General features: G+C 42.9%; 1 protein-coding gene across 7 annotated transcripts in view; it reads right to left on the bottom strand.

The window, feature by feature from the left end:
* Window positions 1-18,085, bottom strand: part of cadm4 (cell adhesion molecule 4) — a 287,904-nt gene that overhangs the window by 78,167 nt on the left and 191,652 nt on the right. The window contains exon 1 of one of the 7 annotated variants that reach the window (XM_070551089.1): window positions 15,481-16,329. The exons of 5 other annotated variants lie outside the window; for them this stretch is intronic. The gene's annotated coding sequence lies outside the window, so the exon portion shown is untranslated. Of the gene's footprint in view, window positions 238-15,480; window positions 16,330-18,085 lie in introns of those variants that run through there. One more of the 7 variants, XM_015950118.3, reaches the window with a different exon arrangement.

Here is an 18,085-nt window from a genome sequence, read left to right as displayed (position 1 = left end):
GCAGCGGACAGATGGACACAAAACGCATTCACGTGTTCAAACTGATCCCATCTATTTGTGTTTAGATCATCTGTCCCAGCCTTCCCCCTCTACTCCTTCAGTCCTCCAGTTCGGAGCAGCTCGTTAGTTCCCAAAAAGTGTGTCCTTGTTGTATTTCTCTTCATTCCTGATAATCTGCAAAACCTGTTAAAATCCCAACGGGCGACCGCCGCTGATCGCACCCATCTGTCCGTTTTCTGTCCCCCCCTGTCTGTTTATATAAGCCCTGCCTCCCCCCGCTCAGAAAATGTGCTTGTGTGGGATCAGTGTCTGCATATTTGAAAATTCAAGTTTGTGAAGGTTAGAGATGCGTTTTTGTGGACAGAAGGAGCAACAATGGACGCCTTTTAGGTCCAAAAACAGTGGAGTGTGTGTGTGTGTGTGTGTGTGTGTGTGTGTGTGTGTGTGTGTGTGTGTGTGTGTGTGTGTGTGTGTGTGTGTGTGTGTGTGTGTGAATGTGCTCGACTGTCCAGCGTTGGCTAAGGCAGAGTGTACATTTGGCTGAATGTTTGCCTGTCCATTACCCCAGACACAGCGAATCTTCACAGCGTCCCTTTATTTGACAACAGCTTCACAGCTGTGGGCGACTCACGTGATCTGCTCGATATCTCCATGCAGTCATTCTTTTTAAAACACAGAAACAGTTTTGTTTACCTGTTTTGTCGCTACGTTTCGGCGGCGGCTGCAGGCTTCTTCAGGCTGACGCTGATCAAAACAGGTAAACAAAACTGTTTCTGTGTTTTAACCCTCTGATGCATGAATTATGAAATCTTCAACCATGATTTTTTAAACAATTTTTTTCATTCATCTTTAGGTGTGAATGAAACAAATTTCAACAAAAAAAATTTTGTAACATTTTGTTAATTTACAAATAATTTATTACATGTCCACCTCAGTGGACAGCGTGCATTCTGAACATGAAATGTGTTGGCTTGACTTACTGAAGTCCAAATGGAGGGGCTCAAATGCAATAAAGTCTTCAACAGCTGTGCTTGATAACAAAAATAAAGAAATAACAATTTTGAGTACCTGTCCACTGTAGTGACCATTATGCATCAAAGGGTTAAAAAGAACGACAGCATGGAGTTAGAACCACGACACAGCAAGAACACACCTAAGATGCTCGATATCTTCTTTGACGTGACGAAACAGAACTCGTTGCAGCCAGCGTTCCCGCTCCGTCAGCACGTTTGTTACCAACACATCTAACTCGACACGTCTCCCTTTGTTCGAGTGGATTTCCACGTGTACGGTTGATAATAAAAGTGGTGATAGAAAGCCAAGAGTGGGAGCCAGCCAGGCTGGGCTGTGCTCCTCTAACTTTCATTATCCTGTAAAATGTGAAGGGTGACACAGCTTTGCTTTTATAATAGCACCTGTGCTTGTTCCTAATCAGCTGATCGTAAACTATCGGTTTGAGTTGCGTTTACAAACATCTTTACGCGGTCTGAAACACGCCGTTCCCTGTTATTAAGTCAAATAAAGTCACACTCATTTATCAAGTGCTTTTAACAAAATAGGGTCATCGCAAAGTGCTTTATAAAGAGACAAAGGACATAATTACAGACACAAAGAAAACACAGCGTATCAGTGCGCTGAGTGTGAGTGTGTGTTTGTATATTTGAAGAGTCCCTGTGTGAGCCCCCCCCCCCCCATGGCTGTATTTGTTTTTGTCGCATTGTGTGCGGAAGTGATGGTAAATTGTATCCCCTATCCCCCCTTCCTCACTTTTTTCGACTTTCTTCCCCTCTTTCTCAACCAAATCAAATTTTTAATGGGCTTCATTGGTGCCACCGTGGAATAAGTGTTGCCAAAGCACTTAAGGGGCTTAAGTCAGCAGCGTGCTGAAAATATTAAGCACTCAAACAGCCTTACAAGGATGCCTGCCTGCTTAAGTATGCCGAGGAGGTCGTGGCAGCGTTTAATAGCAATGGTATTAAAGCCCTCCGACAAGACGAAGCAACAGAAATGTTGAGACATACAATGTGTACCACAACTGGGAGTCCGATGGAGAGATGATGGCTGGCTGCTATAGTGGAAGGAGCCTGTGACGGCACAAGGGATGGTTAACGTGACACAACGGGGCGGAAGAACAGACCAAAAAAAACAGAACAGAAAAGCAACTAGAAGTAGTTGAGAATGAGGGGAAAGAAATAAAAGGAAAAGAAAGAAGCAATGTAGCGGAGGAGAGATACGAGGGAATTGGGCCAAGGTGTGGGAGGTAAGGGCTGATGGAATAGCTGTGAACCAGCAGCAGAGGGCTAATGCAGAGATTCTATCGGGAGGCTTATCCAAGATTAAATTTCTCTTTGTCCTTAAGGCACTTCTTGGGTTAGCGGAAGTGTCGAATTTATTTCTTATGTCTCCCTTGAGGTTGTTGCGGGCAAGCGGGTAGAAACGTGTGTGTGTGTGCATGCGTGTGTGTAAGGATGTGGTTTCTAAGTATGAAGGTGTACATGTGAGTAGATGTGAATCCCAGGGGTTTATTAGCTGGCAAAGTGCAAAAGAGGGCATGTGCTCGTGAAAGGTAATGATAAATCAAATGAACGCCTCCCCAAGGGTGTTTCAGCGGGAGGGAACATCCAAGTATTAGCACGGTTAGATTCATGTAGACAAGCAAAAGCATATATATACAGATTTTATAACTAACCCTCACCCCAGGGACGACAAATGCTGGCGTTTTATCAAAGCCAAAAGCTGGGATACAAGCACCCCTGGCATTGCGTTTCATCCTGATGCATCACCTGCAGGGATTTCTGTCTCTGGCAGCCAACGCCGACATTAAAACAAGCAGCTACCTCTGTATTTGGATTAAAGGCCCAACATTCCTTGAAGGAACACATTTCACCCACCGCCGTTCTTTCCAAAGTTTGGAATTAAACTTATGTTGTGCTGAGAATTGATGGCGCCATAACCAATTTAGTTACATCTTCAGAAATAAGGTTGTATACAATCTTGTGCATTAGTGCAAGGTCACACACGATCTGTTACCATTCAAGATTGTGGTGAGAATGACCATGTTGCTCATGTAAAAATGACCATTTAGCCATATTGTGTTTTCTAGAGGTGATGAGCTGTGGCAGCCATCTTGAAATAGGTTGGCTCATAAACCCTGATTTATACTTCTCCATCTGCGTGGGTACGTAGATGCGTAACGCCATGATGCATCAACGCAACGGCTCTGCGGCAGGCCTGCAGAGGTGAACAGAGACACGCCCAGTTTCCTAACTATCCGTTGAAAGTGACAGAGGCTGCAGGCCTGTGATTGGTCAGGACATCCTGACTAATCACATAAATAAAAAAACATAAAAAGCATTTCGAAGATAGCTAGCGGCAGACACTGAAGAAGCTTGAAAGTCTTGCAAAAGTCAGATGCCGTAATGACTACTGAAAGAGTTCAAAGATACGCAGCTAAATTTTTATTTGTGGTAGGAAAATATGAGAAACGTGGTTTTGGAGGTGGTGACTGGATGAGCAGGTGGAAGTGGAGAGGGACAAATCTGTCTGCATTAAAGTCTCTGAATTACATAAACACAATAAAAACACACTATCGCGGACCAGAGACCTCCAGGAAAGTGATGCGCCCTCTGATGTCCAGGCGTGCAATTGCCTTTCAACACTCCCCAGGCAACAAAGACATCTGAAAGAAAAGCATCCCCATCTAAGGGTGTGCAAGTCTACAACTGAAATGACAGAGAAGTAGAAACCAGCTGTATGTGCATAACCAAAGAACCACCTTGAATGCAACACTTTCGACCCATATCCCAGTGCATTCATTACTGTGCTCTGCTGGCCTTTCCTGGACTTTTCCACTCTGTCCCCACTCATTTTTTCTTATTTCATGTTTGTCTGTCTCACTTGGGTTTAATAGCTTGCCCACAGCTATTTACAAAATAATACAACTCAGTTATGAACTCCCTAATTAGAAAAGCTACAGCTCTCCATCTATGGCATTTACTGTGTTTTCTGAAGGCACTACTCTGGCTCACGTCATATTCCTGGGCAAAGAGATCAATACGGCCCGATCAGTCGGATGGCTTTTGAGTGACACCCCCTTTCTTACTTCACACAATTTAGATTACAAAGTTTTGATTTACTTTATTTTCCACAGCTTGTTGACAGTGCAGAAGTCTGGCATGTAAATAAAAGTCAATACTGCTCTCCACATGACACGCTAACTAGAATACAAAATACAGATACTCAGAGACAATCTTCTACAAACAGATGTATATATATATATATATATATATATATATATATATATATATATATATATATATATATATATATATATATATATATATACTCATTAAAGCATGGGTATGTCATTTAGCCTCACTAAAACAAATAGTTTTAAACGATTAAAATGTGATTAATCAAGATTAATCACATTAATTAATTTCAAAGCCTCTGATTAATTAGATAAATTTTTGTTTGCACTTCTTATACATTTATCCACATTTTGTTACAATTTAAATCCTTTGTTGTAAACAAGTCAGAACTTGGCACAGTTTTTAGCTTATAAGGAGGAAAAAAGGACCTACAGGCCATTTGGAAGACACTATGAAATCCTATAATTAGTTTCCCTTGACATTGCATTTACTGTGCATCCAATGTGCATTAAAAGAGCTCTTTATAGCTCATTCTGCTGCAGCCAGGGAGAAAACAGAATGAACATTTTAGTTTGCAGGTTACAAAATGAAGTGAAGATGGAAAATCTTTCAGAGGGTCCGTGTGCTACATGACAGAGTTAGCTTAAGATAAATGCAAAAGAAAAAAGCATTCTCATTAAGTTTAGTTTCTTCCAACTGAATAGTAGTTGTTAGAAAATCGCTTTTAGTTACTCAAATGTAACCAAAACAAATCGGTGCAGTATTGGCGTTGGCAAGAATCAGGTTTAAAGTTGGCACAAATAAACTTGTCAAAGTCAAGTGAGGTCTTTTCCAACAATAACAGGGAACAAAATGAACTAAAACTGGATTTTCATAAAAAAAATGAGCCTTTCACAAGCTGAACAAACATCACCGGTTTCCACATGGAGCGAGCTGTTGGGTCCATATTTAGGGTTCATACAATGTGCAACCCCTCTGATAAATCTGAAGTCCATCAACTAAAAGGCTTGAATAAAATAATGTAATTAGAGCTTCCCATAACTGGTTACATTTATCTACACACGCAAATGCAAAACCTTTAGTACATTTGAATGAAAAAGTAAGAAAAGCTTTGGCTTATTTGGAAAAAGGACGTGTTGCTGTGTGCCGCCTGTTTTCCCAAAGCACTTAGAGGCAGCCCAGTCCCTGTCCGGTTCTGGTTGTTTCCTCCCAGCGGCAGGCAAGTGCACCCTTCTGCATCCAGACTGCAAATGAATCACATTATCTTTGTGAAAAGACTTTTTGGGTCATTTTACCAATCCCACGTCTGGTAAAGGAGCAGGGATGGAATAGTGGCTAAAACAAACTAAACTAAACTAATAGGTTCAGTTATCACTTTTGTTTAGGGTGCATTTTTTACTCTATGTTGTCTTGCTTACAAATATTAAATCAACAAATAGTATCACCGTAACTGATTATTCTAAAATGTTAGCTTCATGCAGGACTGCAGAAGAGTCTGTGCATGTCAACCCACAAGCCTCCGCTTTGCAGAAGGTGAGAGCAACGCGAACCGGCCACTCCTCATCTGCGGTTTTGTTCAAAGCTGAGTGAAGTAAATGCAGGTCTGTGTTCTTGCTGTTAAACATTTAAAAAGTCAACAACCAAGGTCAGGCACCATGTAATAACCATTAAACCAAAGCACACACACACACACCACAATTTAAAGAATACACAATCCAATCTGTGATGTTCGAGCCTCGTGCTTTTTTAGAACGCTAAGCACCTAAAGGGAATGTTCTGTGTAGGAAAGGAAAACAGTCCGAAATCCACTCCAGACCCATCTGATGAAAGCTTCCTTTAGTCTGAGAAGACAAAGGGTGGAGATGCACTTGTGAACAGCTAACACAGACACTAATGCTGCTTATACTGTAGGTGAGAAATGTGCTTCACAAAAGCCAACCGCTCTCGCTAGTGCAAATAGTACCTGCAACACGAGCGTTTAGGACAAATACAGCAGGAACCCAGACAGCTGCAGTTTCCTCTCATCTGCTCGGGTAAAGAGAACTGCTGGATAGGAGGTGTTAGACTTTATAGACCTTCAAGGCTGGATGGTTTTAACGCAGACATGACACTTGTTGCTTTGGGGCTTTAGGCTGTTTTCATGATAAAGGAAAAGATCCACCGCTGAAGTAACAGAATGCATTACAGGCGTATTTCATGCACCTTCATGCACCTCCTTCCCTGTTGGGATGCAACAGAATGCTAAACTCCGGCATCTCTTATTCAGTAAGATAAACGCAAACGTGTTAGCTGCCAAGTTGAGAGCGTACACAGCCGGAGCTTCCTAACGAGTGTGTGTGTGCGCTGTGAGCCGCATGCCATGCAGCTACCTGCTGGGAGTAACACTCATTATCCATGCGGCATCACACCTCCCAGTGACAGGCTACGACTCTCTGTTCACCGTTTTCTCTGCTGCTGTGCACGTGTCAGTCCCCCGTCTCCGTGCTCCCCGCTGCATGTGCCAACAGTTGTGTGCGAGTTATCAGAGGGAAATTTTGTTTCATTCCCCGATGCGCTAACAAATAGTCGTCACTGTGCCATAATGTGCATTTGCCGGCTCTTCCTGACCTTTTGATTTTCGGTTGTAGCCATGTCGCGTGTTTTTGAAGTCCTTATCGGTTCTGCCAAGGCCCCAGCTTACAGTGGTTCATTCCTGTGTGCTCTGCAGGGGGATGCTAAGTATTCTGCAGTGTGTGTGTGTGTGTGTGTGTGTGTGTGTGTGTGTGTGTGTGTGTGTGTGTGTGTGTGTGTGTGTGTGTGTGTGTGTGTGTGTGCTGTTGTGGCATAAGGTGGTTGATTAGAATTGAACAGCTATGGGCCACCTCACTGGGGGGAGCCCTGCTAGGCTCCTTGCCCCCATTACGCCAATTCAAAAATGCCTAACAATGGAGTAATTTCACCCTGGCATGATATAATCTTTGCCTTCACCCTCTGCCTCAATGGAACCTTTTATTGCTTTTTATCACATCTCTCTGTCCCTACCTTCATCTCCTTCCGTCTCCCTCTCTCCGTTGTTTTTCCCTTCCCATCCCCTCCTTGTTCAAATGTCACTCTCTCCCCCTGCAAAGCCCTCTCTGCCTCTGTCGCATCTTCTCAAACCCTTTCTCACATCCATCTTCTCTCACCCTGACCTTAAAGAGTCTCTCCGCACCGGACGGACTCACTCCCGTTACTCTTTCTGCTTTGTCTCCTTCTCTTTCCCCCGCTCTCTGGAGGAAATCACACACTCATCAGTTTGCCGGCTCTGTTCCTGACGAGCAGGCTCGCGAGGAGAATATTAACGAAGCTCCTCAGCCAATTAACACCTAAAGCACATAACAACCTTTCGCGCCAGCAAACGCATCTGTGTGCACGTTGTGACACACGTGCGTGCATGTTGCACTGCAAAAGTGAAACAAAAAGTATGATGCACTCTGGAGTTTGAATGCAGCTGCTGCACGCATTTTAACAAGCAGCAAGGAGGGGGTCACGTAATATCACATCCAGGTCTTACACCAGACACATGCATGCACTGTTCTAATGAAGGCGGGTCAAGGAAGGGGAGGCAAGGGGACGCAAACAAAGTGAGGAGATAAAAGGTGAGGAAGAATGTGAGAAATGGAGACGGCGATTGCAGATGTGTGGTGAGAGACGGTGTTATGAACTGGGGCAGTGATGGAAGGTTAATGTGGCCTGGCTGCTTCTGGCGTGGCTCATGTTGATGTGAAGGGTTTAGTGTTTGATAGGAGTGTGCACGCACACACACACACACACACACACGCACTGGACATTAATATACACTCATCTCGTCTTTGCTCAAGCAACACAATGCATAAAACATAGTGTTACAAAGGGCATTAGCTGTGAACTTTTACACACATTTAAACACACACACAAGCACGCACGCACGCACACACACACACACACACACACACATTTCTGGACACGAGTATCCTTGCATGCATAAAACATCGTGAGAGACTGCAGGAGCAGGGGGGCGTGTGCGAGATAGGATGAACAAGAGCAAATGGACAAAAAGCATATGGTAATGACCCGGATAACGAAAAGCCGCCCGCAAGAGGTGGAGAGCAAGAGACGGAGCGAGAGAGGGGTGAGGGCGAGTGTGATAAAGTCGTGGCAAAGGAGGGAGAGAGGAAAACTTTCCTCACGGCCTGCTGCTTTCGGATCAAACGGCGTGCAAATGAAAAATGGAGATGAAATAATTAGACAGGGTGACTAGAAGCGCTCATCTAAATATGTAAATGTACTTAATTTTACTTTGATTTGCTCTACTGCTTCACTATCACACTCCCACTTTTCCCTTTCCATTCTTTCCTTCTCACGCATTTCCATTCTGTTCCTTTCAAATGTTCCCGGCTTTATTTGTATCCTTTTTTCAGTCACAAGCTTCTCCTTCTTCTAGTTCTCAGGCCTTTTTTCATCTCAGTTTTCTTCCACCTCTGCATATTAGTTATATTTATTAACCGAAGGTACGTGGACTCCATTATTCACTGTTTTTTGAACTTGCAGCGGCGTCTAAGTCGGAATAAGTGTGTTTAATTAGCTCATTCACGCCTGTCTGCCTCTGTGATGAGGAGCGCTTGTTGCACGCATAACATGCTTGAGTGTTGTGCATATTATTTTAGGTAAAAGATAAGCATTTCCCTCGGGCTGTAAAAATATTCAGTTTTTCCCCTGTGAAGTTAATGAATTTTTACCACCGAATTGAGCATTTTCTGATTTATTTTGCTCTCCTTGGTGATTTAATATCATCAGGTCTGAACCGTTTTATACTTAAGACACACAAGGTCAACAGAACGTGTGCACAGCCGCAAAGTAATGGATTACATTTAATTTTCAGTTACAATTTAAGACTTTGTGTCATGAAAAAAAACATGATCACTGTGGAATAATTGAATTTCATCCCCAGATTTATTTTCTTTGGTGTTGAAGCTTAAATTTTGTGTATTTGCTACAAATCCGAGCAAATTTAGCTCAGCTCGAGTTGAGCCGAGTTAAATGACGATAAGCTTTACGTTGCTACTTCATTAAACAAGCATGGTTCAATTCATTTTCAAGCATCAGGATCAGGGTGCTGAGCACAGTTGGATTTTCTTGGGGGTATCGGTTTCAGAAACTAACCAAATTCACCTCCTGATCTTTATTATTGGCCTACTTTCTCTCATTGTACTCAGCTGTAAACCGTGTGATGCTAATGTGCTAACGTCTGTGGTGTTTAAAGGTCAACTTTACTTATATTTTATACATTTGCAGTGGTCTCTAGTAGGAATTAAATCCTTTGAAGTGGGGCTTCAATCCTTTGGGGCTGGTGCCTATCTCCAGCGGTCAACGGGCAATCAGGCAGGGTACACCCTGGACAGAGAGCCAGTCCATCGCAGGGCAACACAGAGACACACAATCATGCACACACACACACACACCTAAGGACAATTTAGACAGACAAATCAACCTAACGGTCATGTTTTTGGACTGTGGGAGGAAGCCGGAGTACCCGGAGAGAACCCACGCATGCACAGGGAGAACATGCAAACTCCATGCAGAAAGATCCCAGGCCGGGAAGCGAACCCAGGACCTTCTTGCTGCAAGGCAACAGCTCTAACCACTGCGTCACCGCGCAGCACTTGATAGAACTCAATATCAATATACCACATATTAATTTAGTAGATTGAAATTCAAAGAATAATATAAACCAAATTCACACCGCTAACTGCTAAAGCTAACCCATTTCTATTGGATGGGGAAGAAAATTGATTACAGAACTCATTACTGTGGTGGAAATGAGGTTTTCTGAAGCTGTTTGAGTGGGATGTTCGATCCTCTAGACACTAACAGGTGCTTTAACATTCCTTCTAAGAGTAATAACAGATTTTTGTTAGGATTTGTTATTTGTCTTATTCATGTGGTGCTTTATGAAAGATAAAAACAGATGTCGTGCTCCACTTGCTCACAATAGTAATAAGAAGCTACTTGAACATGAGATTTCTTTACTGCAGTGAACAGATACAGAGAAGTCAAACACATGCACATGCTTTACTTTAATGTACATATTCCATGCAGTTAGCAAGTCTGTGCAGTGAAAACATTAAAAAAAAGCTCATTTATGCAAGTACTGGACCGAGACTGAGTGTTAGCGGATACTTAACGTTCCTGGTTTTGAGGGCCGATAATGATCTCAGAGACCTGCTGATATTGATTTTGAATGATTTTCCTTTTTCCAAAAGGAATTTAAAAAAGAGAATACATTTAAGTTGTGATTAACTGCAAAATTCTCACTATTTTATTGCTTTTTGCAACCATACAAGCAACAGAACATGAATTAAATATGTAGTTATGTAAAAAAAAATAAAAATAAAAAAAAAAACTAGCAAGAGCCCACATAACATTTGAGCCAGAGACGAGTCTACACAAGTGCAAGTTTGTTGTGAGAAAATACATTGTTTAGCTCACTTAAGCGCAGTGAGACAAGGTGAGAAATTACCTCTAATGATGACCATTTTTCTGTATAAATACATCTGGAAGCATTTTCAATCATGACAAACACAAAGAGAAAGAGAGAGAGAGAGGGTGTGAAGCAGCAAATATCAACGGTGCACGTGCTCGCCTGCAGCAAAGCCTCTGGACAATTACAGTTTCCCTTCACAGATGGGCTCATTGGATGATTATCACGACTTTGTAGAGGGAAACTAGCTAGCTGAGGCCCTAAAGGTAAACAGTCCTCACCTAAATAATGTATTTTCACTTGATCTGGGTTCTATGAAAACATTCTAATTTTTCATTCCCCTCACACACACAGCAAGAGTTGAACTTTTTGAACTGGAGATGACCTTAACCTCGGGTTTTCTTTACTTAGTGCACACAATGTCGAATCCAACTGACCAAATATTTACTTTCAGACACACACCACCACTAAAAATCAGGTTCTGCCTTAGCACCTCTTTAGTTTGAGCAGGAAATATTTTACAACCGATGATCAGAGATTATATTCTTTAGTATACAATCTCATAAACTGATTTTTACGTGTGAGTGATCTAATCCCTGCCAATCCTGTGTTATGTCCCTTGAGAGTATATGTAACGGACAAATGCTATGCGCCGTCACCGCTGAAATGATGACCAGTGGGGAAAAATACAAAATGGGATTTGGGGGGGGGGGGGGGGGCAGATGAGTGATACCCATCAAACTCTGAGCCAATGACTACGTTTACATGCAGCCAATGTCCGAGTTATGATCAGGTTAAGGTCGGTATTCGGGTTTCTGAGTTGATCAGAATAACCCGTTTACAAGCATAAATAGAAAGAGTTACCTCCAACTTGCATAACCCGATTTAAATGCGGACGTTGGGGTAGCGTCAGGACATATGGACTACGTCCAGACGCAATATGCGTCATTTCCGGTTCTTCTTGTTCCGGTATCCGTGAAAACAACAACATGTTTCCCAGTTCGGAAGAGATAGCGACCACGTTTCTTTGCGCTTTAGTTTCTTCGTCACTCCAAAAGTGTGGTGCTGTGCCGCGACTCGCCATTTTGCTCCCAACTTGTTGTTTACTTCCAGTGTTCTGGCGCATACAAGACGTCTCGCTACTCAAAAGACCAAGATTCCTTGCGAACAGAGCATGCGCAGAACACACGCTTTGATGGGGATATCCCGATATGCGTTTACACGACCAAACATTCGGGTTAGAAAAGGGTTACCCCAGGTGTAGTAACCGGGTTTTTAAAAACCCGGTTATGAGCACATCCAGGTTTTTGGCGGTGTTTACAAGGACCCGCGGAACCGGGTTATTGTGAATATTCGGGTTTTAAAAGGATTACTGGCTGCATGTAAACGCACCGAATGTCGCTACAAGCTAACTGAGCAAACCACAGCTAACGGAAATTGGTGGGCACTTAGCCAGAAAACTGCAGTTGAGCGACAATGCTACGTTGTGCTTTCTAATCCAACACTTTTAACGTGAGGCTAAGGGCTTCCCTGGAGGGGGGTGGGGCAAGCCGCCACAAGTGACGGATCTACTACCTGTCAATCAAAAGGGCACACCTCTAAGAAGTCATCATTTCAAAGTTTATTTACAAATAAACAAATGAGTTACAAAAATAAATTCACCCCCTCACAGTAAATTATTTTAAACGTAAAATAATTTCTGAACCCGGCTGTAAACATGTTTGTTCTTGCTGTGAAGTTGGCATTTTTAACACGGGAGTCAATGCAAACTTGCTCACTTCTGTTCCAGCCCCTAGTGGATGATGGAGGAACTGCAATAGTCGTCACTTCCTTGTTGGCTTCCTCTTTGGTTAAGTCACACAACTCCATCAAATTTGAATAGCTTGAGTCAAAGTTCACGGATTTTGTAATTAATAAAGATGTTTTCCTGCAGCTTGTTTTACACAGCAGGCTAAAAAAGTATGTCAAACTGATCAAATCCCCCCTCATACTTTTTAAAAATCTCACTTTTTTAGAGGATGTTGACTGGGCGTGTTGTTGAGTTAGCTGCACAATGGCACCAATAACATTTTACCTGTCACTTGTATTTGCAGGGATCTCTTTATAAAACCAGAGATCTCAGCCTAAGCGTGACAACAGTGGCTCGAGGCTTCCATGAAAAATCAAAATGTGAGTTTTTGTGTGTGTGTGTGTGTGTGTGTGTGTGTGTGTGTGTGTGTGTGTGTGTGTGTGTGTGTGTGTGTGTGTGTGTGTGTGTGTGTGTGTGTGTGTGTGTGTGTGTGTGTGTGTGTGTGTGTGTGTGTGTGTGTTTCTGATTAGTTCATGACAGATTGTAAGAGTCGCCTGGAACAAAGACAGCTGTCCCTCTAAGAGCTATTCTGACGGAGCTCTGCTTTAAGTGCTCCACCTCCTGTGTAAGTCTCTCACCTTTTCTTCAACTGTGTTCTCTTCCCTTCCTTTTAGCTTGTAGCAAACATCCCTCACCGGGACACTCGCTGCTCCTACAAGGTGACTCTGACAGCAGGGCCTCTGATTCTGCTGCTGAACTTTCCTTCTTTTGTCTCCCTCAGCTCCTTTGTGTGAGCTTGAAGTCGTTCCTTTTTCAACTTTGAATGCCTTTTTAAAATATCAATCAAAAAATAAATAAACGCATTTACCTGATAATGGATTTACACTAAGTACAACAAATAATATACATATTTTTACATGTTAAGATGTAGTTTTATGGGAGGAAGCCAGAACTAAAAAGATAAACTGTGCTTGTGGTAAATTAGTTGAAGTGAGTACTACGGTATAAAAAAATGAAAATGCTGTTGAGTAACATCCTCAAAAACATTGTTGCAAAAGTAATTCCAGCCACAGGCAAGTACACTCTTCTTCTGTTGCCATTCCTGCAGGTTTAATGTTTACTCTGTGGGGACATCTGCTGATTAGGAACCACCTTTGGTGCCAGCAGTTCTGCTCTTATTCAGCAGGTGTCGCTAATGAGAAAACAACAGAGCTAGATAGCAGGAAAGGCACCAGAAGAAGAGTTGCTCACTGAAAGAAGACTCTCACTGTGCCAGTGCTACCCTTGTGTTTTTCCATTGGCTTGGCTGTGTGCAGTCAATAACTGCATCGAGTGGCTTCAGCTGTAAGTGTAGCTTTCTAGCCTGCTTGGTGCAGCTTCAAGGGAGCAGAGTGATCGAAGAGACCAACTCAGGAGCTCCTGCTGGGTTAGACATTTTAGTGAAGGCTTTCTGATGACCGTTTTTAATTAAAAAATACCCAAACTCCCAGCATGTGTCCAGACCTCCTTATGTCGTGGGCCTACGAGCCAGGTAATAACATATGGGGGCTCGTCCGGGATATTATTTGGACTTGTTGAAGGACGACCGACAGGAAGTCTGCAGAAGTTACCAGATGTTCTACACTACTCGTGTTCGACTTCATGCCTTACCTGGTCTGAACTGCTGAGCTTAATGAGTCCTAGAAGTGTAGCGCGTAAAAATTACCCGAAGAATAAATTTAGTGGAATGACGCATCAATGCTTCTGGGGCACGTTGGAAATGCGCTGCTCTGCAGCCAGTTGAGACACACCCACCGGCTACAACTGTGGCTGTGAGCTATGTACTATGCTTCACAGACGTTACTGGACCCTCACTGAAAAGCTGAGGTAGAGGCGATCCATTCCTCATTACAAAAACAGATCTACACTTTCCAACCTACTTGCAGCTGTTTCATCCATTGAGTAATTTAATTGATCAGACTTTATATGTAGAGACAAACACTGACACATCTAGATTTAATCCCAAAATGGCATCTGTGCACATCTTTTCTACAGATCCATTTGCACTGTGCACATAAATCACTGTAAATCAGTTCATCTTTACGTTTCTATTATCCACTACGAGAAAAACCTGATGTTCTGTTTCCTAAAACTGCTGATCCTGTAAACGTCGGAGCTCAGCAGACTGGAAATCTCGTCACTTCGTTTATTGTGTATTCGAATGTTTTATCTACAGCGTTCTTACCGCGCGCAGCACTTTCAAATCCTCTCGTGAACTTCCTTCAGTTAAATGGCCGTGCCAGACAAACGATGATCAATGCAGACAAATTACTATGTCACTAATTGTGACACATGATGAAGCTACCAGTCGTGGCTTGAGAGGCCGTGGTTGATGAATGGACCGCAGTAATGATTAGTGATAGAGAAAGAAAGTATGATTTATCGGATCAGAACAAGCCCAATCAAGACCGGGACTATGAACCTTGAAGATGGTGTTAATTGAATCCGATTTTCACACTTTCTTCTAACTGTTTTGACTCTTTGTTTTCCTGCATGGCTCATGTTTAGTTTTTTGATTGCGGAAAACAGAATAGAGCTTTTTTTGTGTGTTCAGAGTTTCTTCCTTGTGCCCACACACGATAGCCAAAGATTAGAGTTTTTTTCTGTTGGTCTTTCTCTCCTTCGCCGACACACTGCCCACATGCACCCGCACTGTACTCAACAATGAGTTGGCATGTTCAAAAGCACCTCTCTGCCTCCACACAGGTGACCCTGACACAGAACATTTTATTCGTGTCCTCCACATCTCCTCCTCTTTACATCTTTCAGCCTTAACTATCCTCGAGGTCTTTTTTTATTCATATACAGCCCCTGGCCGCCAGTGTTTGTACCAACATAATAGGTTTTTAGTGCTCTCTTGCACTTTGGCTGAGAAGTGAACACACAGCTAAAAGACGGATGAACAGACCCACCAGACACTTTCACTGCTGTGCAGTAATTATTAAGCAGACTTATCTGCAGTTTTAATCAATTTAATAAATAGAAAGGGCAAAGTTTATGCTCACAGACTCACACTGACGCACCTTGAAGCAGACTCTCCGCTCTGCTAATTGTATCCCGGCTACGCCGCGGATCGATTTTGGAATAAAAAGGGGAAAATAATGAAAAACATGGTTGGTCTTTTTTCCTTCACTGTTTGTTTTTAAAAGGTTGTCATCTAGAACAAGTCCGCAGCAGCTGTTGAAGTAAAACGTGGATCAGCTTGCATCCGTCTCCGACGAGGTGAAAAAATAAGATCAAGTCATCTGTGGGGCTTTGGTTCTCTCCCTACGTTGGTTGTGCAGCGGGCGGCTGGATGCCGTCTGCCTTAACAAGCAAATACTTGTTCAAACTGATTTAATGAGCCGATAGCGCCTCTCAGAACAAGAGCGAGAATATTCCTCTTTTACTTCTGGACAAAGACGAGCGTGTCAAGCCTTAGCTGAGGGATGCATCAAACACGGAACAATAAAAGCAGTAAGACGCCTTTTCTCTCTTTAAAATGATCACACTTCACATTTATTCAGCTTGATTACACGCGTGACACCAGAGGACCTGGAGGATTAGTTAAGAGATTTGCCTCAAGAAGAGGAAAGATGCCCCAGCTAACCTCGCTAACACTTGTGGCACCGCTGCTTTCAGTTGGTGTTTTATCTTTGCGGCCCACAACACACCTGTTGATAATTCTAATGAGGAGAATAACACTCCCAGCAGGGGGCTGAATTAAGCTGCAGGAGGTGCAAACAGACCTAATAGGGCTCTATGTGGGCCTGCACACCTATATGTAGCTCTGTGAGCAGGAGAGCTGGATGGAGGATTTCACTTTTATTAGATGACCTCAGAAAATCCCTCATGACTCACGGCGTGCATTTTGTATTACATTTGTACTCGTGTGTGTGTGTGTGTGTGTGTGGTAAGCACACACACACGCAGAGTCACACTGCATTTTATGATTGCTACAGCTCCGACAGCAGGCCTCCTTTAATTTCCTTTTATTTAAAAAAGGACTTTAGCTTAGGATTTGGTAATGATAGTTATTTCCATGCTCTGCCTGCAGGACACTATAATACACGCACGCACACACACCCACGCACGCACATGTGTGCATGCATGTACACAGGCACCATTTAATTGGTACATGTGCAACTCAGCAGTTCAATCATGAAGTTATTTTGGAAGGAACCAGAAGGGTAGACGCCGGAGCTCTCATGCATGCAGGGAATTGCACACCCGCCCACAAAGTTACAGACAATCACCCTTTGCAGCTGGTGCTTTTTACACACCCAGCTGCTCATGCTAACATCCATCGCCTAGCAACCACCTATCAGAAAACACGTTTGCCTCCGGACCAAACAGCCTGCCCCCGAAAGGCAGCCAATCAGGTGAGCTGCTCCCCTCGGGACAAACTAACGTGATCAAGAGACGAGTTATTTTTCCATGTCAATAAAACCTCAGTGTGGACCTACATTTTTGTTTTCATCTTCGCCATCAAGCAGTTTTTCCGATCTTGTTAAACTTTCCCTCATGTCAGAGCTTCAAAGCCGATTCTCGTCTAGTCTTTCACCTGATCGTTTTTTAGAGGCTCTTCGTGAGTCTGAAGCCAAAAACACCATTTGTATATTTACTGCGTTGATGAAAATAAACTATTGATCTATTAGCAGAACTTTTGAAACTCTTATGAAAGAAACAGAAAAACGAAACACCATTCAAAAATGCCTTATTATGACTTCTCTCTTGGATTTCATCAGACCTTTCATCTGGGAAAGCAAAATATGATTAAAAAATAAACGCCTTTAATAAGAAGACATCATCGTGACAACATTTAAGATTATCAGCGTTTGTAAAGCTGCATATTTGGAGAGGGATTATGACCCGCCTGAGTATTTATTTTACTCCAGCAGCTGTCAGGAGACTGACAGAACGAGCACAATGCAACACGGTGATATGAAAGCACTCAACCTGGGACTCTCTGGTACAATGAGATAATAATAAGGCAGAACTTCAACAGGACCAAATCAAAGCTTCGTTTTTGTTGTGATGGATTTCCTGTCTTTGCTCATTTTCAGAACGGTGCAAGTTGCTTTCCACGTGGAACAAAAAAAAAGAAAAAGAAAAGAAAAAATAAGTCTGGTTACTTTAACTGCAGCTCTGTTAATGTGACTCCGTAAAAATAAGAAATAAATGAAAACAACAGTGAAGTCATCAAAGCTCATGGGGTCGGTAGCGTGATGACATCAAAGAGAAGAGGAGATTTTGAAATTTGTGTCATCTCCCCTTTGGAATGTAGCTGGAAGTCCTGCCTCACTTGCGTACACAAATAGCCTAGCGTAGTGGCGCTAACGGAGGGCCGCTGCGGCCGCATATTTTTGATACGTTCCTCCTCAGGAAAACCTGATTCTATCTGCAAAATTTTCTCCACAGCCTCAATCAGGTTCTGCAGGAGCTGCTAAACACTAATTTTAATCAGATCTGCTGAGTTTTTGCATCTAAAAGAAGCACATCACTTGGGATGCTAGCACAACTCTCCGCTCCCCAGATGGGTCAAATGCGGAGAATAAATTTCGCACACACACCTGTGTGTGTGACAACTAATGGGACTTTAACTTTTTAACTTTAATGCACAAAAGGCACCCCCTCTTTCCTCTCCCA

This window comes from Nothobranchius furzeri, chromosome 5 (assembly GCF_043380555.1).
Source record: "Nothobranchius furzeri strain GRZ-AD chromosome 5, NfurGRZ-RIMD1, whole genome shotgun sequence".
In the NCBI taxonomy this organism is placed as follows: Eukaryota; Metazoa; Chordata; class Actinopteri; order Cyprinodontiformes; family Nothobranchiidae; genus Nothobranchius; species Nothobranchius furzeri.
This window is presented reverse-complemented; position numbering and strand designations above follow the sequence as displayed.